The sequence below is a fragment of the Emys orbicularis genome, chromosome 19, assembly GCF_028017835.1.
Source record: "Emys orbicularis isolate rEmyOrb1 chromosome 19, rEmyOrb1.hap1, whole genome shotgun sequence".
Lineage (NCBI taxonomy): Eukaryota > Metazoa > Chordata > Testudines > Emydidae > Emys > Emys orbicularis.
In genome coordinates this window covers 23,664,410-23,671,323 of record NC_088701.1, presented here as the reverse complement: position 1 = coordinate 23,671,323, position 6,914 = coordinate 23,664,410, and positions in this window count along the sequence as shown.

Sequence of the window (6,914 nt, the reverse complement as noted above, 5' to 3'; positions counted from 1 at the left end):
GCCGAGGCAGCCATTTTCGGAGAGGAAAGTAGTCCTGCTGGGCCCCCCCCCCTGCGAGGGGCGGGGGGGATCCCGCGTGGGGACCGGGCGCCTGCCCTGCCGCTGCCCCGGGGGCGGCCCCGCACGGGCGGGCGGGCTCGGGGCGGGCGCGGGGGGGCTCCACACCGGCCCCCTTCCCGGGGGGTGGGGGCGGAGGCAGGGGGGAGAGGCTCTATTTTGTGTTGGGCCCGGGCGGAGGGACACGCTCACGCAGCCGAAGCTTTTCGAAGGGGGGGATGTGACGGGACGGAACCGCAGCGCACGCTGCCCGCGATCCCTCCGCGCGGGTTAACCCTGCCCTGGCCGGGCCGGGTGGTAGCGCGCACGTGGGCTGAGCTCTGAGCGCTGCTCATCCCCCCCCCCCCCCCACGCCAGCTCGGGGGGGCTTTGGACCGCGGCCCCTCCCTGCAGGGAGCATGGGGGGCAGGAGCGCCTCTCCCCTGCAGCAGGCATCGCCTCGCCCCCCGGGGCCCTGCAGCGCGCAGAGATGGGTCCCGGGGTGGGGGGGGCTGGTTAGCGCCCCCCCCCCCCCGTGCCAGGCTGGAGGGCAAAGGGCTGGTGCAATACCCCTGCAATCCCCTGGGGGGCGCCCTGCCCCAGGCACATGGCTCCGGACGCTGCAGAGCCAGCGAGCGCGGGGGGCCCCAGGTCCCACAGCGCCCCCAGCGGTGGGAGCCCGCCCCCTTGTCCGCTCTGCCCCCCTCGGTGTAATCCCCTGCCCCTCTGCCCGCCTGGGTCTGTTCAGGGTCCGGCCTCAGGTTGGCACGGGAGCCTTGGAACAGGTGTGCGCCATAGGACGGACACTGGGGTAAAGCCCAGGTTGGGGGGGGGGGCGGCAGGAGATTTGTCCGTCCCGGCACGTCTCACTGTCTCTCTGAGCTGGGTTCTGTTCCCAGCTTGCTGTGTGATCTCAGGAAAGCCGCTGTGCTGCTCCGTGCCTCAGTTTCCCCCACCTGTAAAACGGAGGGCCGGGCCCATGAAGAATGGTGATGCGGCTTCTTGGATGAATATAGGCACCGACAAGGTGGGTGAGGTAATATTTCATTGGCCCAGCTTCTGTGGGTGAACGAGACGTGCTTTCATGCTGCACAGAGCTCTTCTTCAGATCCAGAGCAGGGAGAGAACAGTTTCCGCTGTGCCAAAAGCCCCAGCCCCCCCATTCCCCCAGCTGAAGGAGAATCCCCATCAAGGGTTAGCAACACAGACCCTAGGATGCATGGTTGAGCAGTTCTGATTCCATCCAGTAGAGGGCAGGAACCAGCATGTTCCAGGGGAGCCGAGAAATACCTGATACTGCAACACATGGGTGAGCTTATGGCAGGGAACAAACCCTTTCGGACTGCAACAAGCTCCAGGTGGTGAGCACATTACCCCGTCCCCTCCGGCCACCCCGCGGGGCGCAGTGACACCTAGGGGCTGCTCCGTTAGTCGCTAGGTATGAAATGTAAAGCTCTGGAGAGGTGTATATTGGGGGTGCGCACAGGCATATACACACAGGAGGAGGGGCTGGCCGTGCTGTTCCACCTCCGATTGTTATGCACTGAAAGCCAGGAGAATAGGGTGCATCTTCTGCGTATCTGCAGCTCTTCCTCTTTGCATACAGGATGAGTTAGGCTATGAATGCAGGTCCTGTGGCCGGGGGGGTGCTGGTTACTGACCCAGCACCGTTTGGACGAAGGAGCACTGCAGCTGGAGAATGGACACATGGACTTTCACAGGCAGAGAATTTCAAAGCCGCCCTGTGGGATTTAAATGCCCAACACCCATTGAAACAGATGGGAACAGTGTGTCTAAATCCCCTAGATGGCTTGGAAATCTCGGCCTTAGGCCCTGATCCTGCAATGGGCCCAGCCCAACCAGGCTGCATGGCGCTCGTGCAAGATTGGAGCCTGGCTTTCTAAACGAGCCCAAAATGCAGCCTGTGGAGGTGAAACAGATGGCAGGTTTCGGTTGGTTTGGGATTTTTTGTTGGCAAACCTAGAAGCTTCAAAGGAAACTTCCCTGCAATACAAATCCCTGGGAAAACGCATCCGTAGCCGGGGCAGTGTCAGACATGAAAGGATCTGGGTTTATTCGCTTTGCTCTCACAGGGGTCTGGAAAAACCAGATCCAGCTTCGTCACCATCACTAGGACTGGACGCCCGGCCAGAAGGGGGCTGGAAGTGGGATCTCCCAGCTCCCAGGCCCCACCCCTCCGGCTCAAGGATCTTCATTTGCTGTTACCTGTATAGGGCAGTGCATGCACTTGGCCAGTTCTGATTCCCTCCAGGAGAGGGCGGCGGTGCCCAGTCGATTAGTGAGCGCTACGCTCCCATGGGTTGGGGGTCTCTCCAAGCTCACAGCTGTCTAGAATAGCAGGGAGGGATGGTTCCTTCCCCAGCTTCCCATGGGCAGAGCAAACCCAATGCAATGGCTGGGAGACCCTGCCTCTACTTTGCAGAGAAGCAGGCGAGCCTCAGCCCTGTTCCAGAGGGGAGAGGGGCCTCGGGTCTCAGCCGCCCCACTGTGTCCTGGGCCTCTCTGCTCAGCCCAAGGGGCCGATTGGGGCCAATATTGGCGCTTGTGGGAGGCTGCGAGCGCGTTTCACTGAACAGCCATCACCTGGGAGCAGCGTTTAGCAGCTGCTGTGTCCCTCGGCTGGGCTTTGCCCTGGCAATCCACAGGGGAAGAGCTGCGTGCCCCAGGCAGCCCCCCCCCCCCCCGAGCACCCTCTGACTGCAGAGGAGCAAAGCCCCAAGCCCCGGGAAGCTTTTGGCTGGATCCCCCACTCCCAGCCAAGCCTTCACCGGGTCACTTTGGCTCTCTCCTGCTGCTGGGTGGATGCAGCCCCCCGGCCTGCTCAACTCCCCCACTCCAGCCAATGGCCCCCTGGACAATCGGGTCCCAGCTCAGACCCCAGCTGCAAGGTCACGGAGAGCAAGCAGGAGGCTGGAGAATGCAGCCCTATTAGGGTGGAGCCGGTGCTGGGTTGAGGCTGATCCGCCTCCCCCAGCCCAGGTGAATAACCACGATCAAAGCTACCCCGTGAAGGGATATTTCAAAGGGTGCCGAGACGGGAGCCTGAGCCTTGAACCCGACACTGATCCGGGAGGAGGGGGAAGAGGGCCATGCCCTGGGACTGGAAGGGAGAAGGCAGCCCCGGCACACTCACACCAGGCTAATGCTCCTTCTAGCCAGGCACCCCTTGGAGACCTGCAACCAGGGGGAAATGAAACCCCAACCCTCCCGGCCAAGGGAGTTTTACAATAACGTGTAAGTGCCCTCCTCCAGCAGCTTCTCAGTCACAGAGCTCAGAGCATGTCACAAGGAAAGTAAACACCATGACCCCCATTTCACAGAGGGGGAAACTGAGGCACAGAGCAGAGATTCACCTACGCTCCCTGGACAAGTCGGGAATAGAACCCAGAGTCCTGGCACCCAGTCCCCTGCTCTAACCACGAGACCACACTCCCTCCTAGGGATACAGCCCAGGAGTTCGGACTCCAAATAAATAAATAAATAAATGGAGATATCCCATCTCCTAGAACTGGAAGGGACCTTGAAAGGTCATTGAGTCCAGCCCCCTGCCTTCACTAGCAGGACCAAGTACTGATTTTCCCCAGATCCCTAAGTGGCCCCCTCATGGATTGAACTCACAACTCTGGATTTAGCAGGCCAATGCTCAAACCACTGAGCTATCCCTCCCCCCTTACTGGGGCACTAATCCCTACCGCAGGCTGCTGCCTTACATTACAACGTGTCCTACAAACTTTCTCTTGCAACCAATTTCCACAACAGTCGGACTTCTAACCTCATGCCCTGGGGCTTTGCTTGATGCTGGGTCAGGGCACCACTAGCTGCATCTGTTCTTAGAGAGTGGGGGAGAAAAGGATAAGCCAATAGGAAGGAAATTCCTAAACCCAGTCCTGTGCTCGATATAGGAATTGCTCCACCAACCACTGAAATGCAGCCACCTCTGGGGTGGAATGGGCAGCTGTCTGACAGCCACACTCTGCAGTGGTTTAAAACAGGAAGTGAAGTATCATCCTGCATCCCCCTGGAACTGCAGCGGGAGTCGAGAGGTCAGAGCCCAGGGGAGATTAGATAGGTGTGGGGGGGACAGAAAGATTAGATGGGGTGGATGAAGCGGGGAAACAATAGTCAATACTTTCCCAAGCCCCACCCACTAAACAACTTCGCCTGGTTAAGATGCCAAACAAGGGCCCAAGTAGATTGTGCAGATGTTCAAAGTACGATCCCGGCGGCTCTGGCTCCTCGTGCTTAGCACCACAGGGCTCCTGCTTGACCACAGGAAAAACGTACGAGTTCGGGGGTATTCAAAGCCCCTCCCCTCCCCCTGGTTGAGCAGTTACCCAAACTATATTTTGCAGATCTTCGTAGTCTGCTCCTGCTCCTAATCACTCGCCAGAGGCTTCGAGGGGCAGTGGGCTAGAGAACAGTCATGCTGAAAGGATCATCTTTGACACTGGAGTGAGCAGGGCCTGGGGTGAACAGGGCAGTTCACAGCTAGCATTTCAGGCTCTCTGCAAACTCAGGCAGCCATTGCTGCGTTGTCACAGTTCCTAGGGGAGCGACGAGGGCTAGAAATCTCATACACGAAAGCGGAGATTGTGGAGAACACAAGGGCAGTTTGGGAAAGGCTCATCCACGGTGCAGCCATGCACTGGCCCAGTTCGAGCCCTGGCTGGACAGCCAGCCAGCGGCTGGAACGATGAGAGCCAATCCAACCAGTCTGAGCACCAGTAACGATCAGATGCAGTGCCAATCGCTCCCGGGAGCAGAAGCCCAGCTTAAGGGCTCAGCCTGGGACTTTCCACTTGGCTGCAGCAGTTCGGGACAGAGCCATGGATTTCAGCAAGAGGCCGAGGGAAAAGCAAACGCAGATCACTGGGGCTCAGGGGCCAGGGAGAGCCGCAGGGCTGAGGCTGAGCAGGGAGCCGGCCTGAGCCCCAGCCAGGGCCCGGATTAGTGCCTGCAGCCAGCTCCCGTCGCCCTGCCAGCCTGCTGGGCTCTGCAGAGTGGGATTAGCACAGCCTCCATCTGCCAATCCTGCCGCACTGGGATGTCCAGCCCCATGAGCCTGGCACCCTGGTCCTGCTGGGGACGAGGGCCTGGCTCCCACCGTCCATGGCTGGCCACCGTGTTGCTGCCCCATTGGAGCGTCCGATGCCCCCACAGCTCCCCCATTCTACTGCAGGCAGGCTCCCATGTGAGCATCTCTCCCCCACGGGCTCTGTGGCTCTCCTCCCCCCAGCCCCATTGGGACGGCTTCTGCTGGGAGCCTCCAGCTGTGCCCAGGGAGGGGGCTGTTAATTCACGGCTGCCTGCTTTCCTGACCCAGGGGGCAGAGTGGGAACCAGGACCTCTGGGGTTTAGTCCCAGCTTGAGTAGGGGAGCAGAGTCCAGCTGCCAGAGAGGGAGACCTGGGAAGCAGGACCCCGGCCTTCCATTTCCAGCTTGGGGGAAGGCGTAGCAGGGAGGGGTTACAGCAGCAGACTGGCCAGGACTCCTGGGTTCCATTTCTGGCTTTGCCATCGACTCACTGCATCACCCTGGGTGAGCCCCTTCCCCCCTCTGTGCCTCAATTTTTGCACCTGTAAACCAGGGGAGTTGCCCCAGGGCTCCTACCTCCAAGGAGGAACCGGCCTGCGTTATTAGCTAACACCACGAAACCTCTGGGGGTACAAAAAAGCGCTTCCTAGCTAGCCTAACTGCAGCTGTTCCTATTATCCCTCTAAACGTCCAAGCCGGATTTTGAATCCAGGTAAGCTCCTGGCCTTGGAATCCTGTGGCAGTGAGTTCCACAGGTTGTTTTCGCACTGAGTAACCTTTTAGGACTTGGCAGCGTGTTACCCTTGACGGGTTTTTTTTCATCTCAGGCAGTTTCCTTGCACTGATCTCACAACACTTTATGACCAGATTCTCCCACCTGCCCCAGCAGGCAGCTCGGCCTGAGTCCCGTTTTCCAGCCCAGCCGCGTTGCAATGCACAGAGTGGGGGTGTTTCCGAAGGGAGTAGAGGCAGGAAGGCACCAAGCTTCCCAGTGGAAAAGCCTCCTCTCCACTCTACAGCCCAGGATTTGTGGCACTGAGGAGTGGCTGGATGCTGGGACGGGGAGCCGACGCTGCAACAAAGGGGGGGCTGTTCCCCGTGCCGAGGGGAGGGGCGCACAGTGCAACAGGCTGTTGGCAGCACTTGAACTCACCCTGCCCAGCGTCAGGGCCCCGTCCTGCCAGGCGCTGCCCAGCCCCTCGCTGAGACAGCACCTGCCCCCCACAGCAAACTGTCTACAGACTAAGAGGCCCAGAGGCAGCTCCACCCAAGGTCCCCCCCAGCAGGGCAGTGGCTGAGTCACCTGCCTTGCCCCCTGCGGCCCTGCCCTCCCCGGCCGATTCTCCCCAGCCTGGCAGCTGCTTCCAAGGCCTCGTCTAGGCTGGCGCAAAATCGAGCTTGCACCAGGGTGAGCCACACTAGTGCAAAGCCCATCTCTTACTCGTGCAGCGTTCACGGCCGCATCCATGCGGCCCCCGGGGGCTTGAGTCCGCTGCTCCTGCTTTGCAGAGCCAGTCGCCCAGGCACAAGGGTCAGCGACAACCCAGGCGGGGCCGCTGATGCCCCAGCCCCGCCTGCCCCCTGGCTCTTGGGCTGAGCCATGTCCCATCACATCCCTGCTCTCTCGTGGCACTTTAAGTCTGGTGCTTTAACAGGGTGCCTAGCACAGGCCTGCAACCCTCACGTGAGCTCCTGCCCCACGCCAGAGCTCTCGCAGGTGAGACGGCTCCTGGGCTGGGGGGCTGGACACTTGGGTTCAAAAAGCCCTGCCCCAGACTTCTTGGTCGACACCTCGGTGCCTCTCTCTGTGCCCAGTTCCCCGT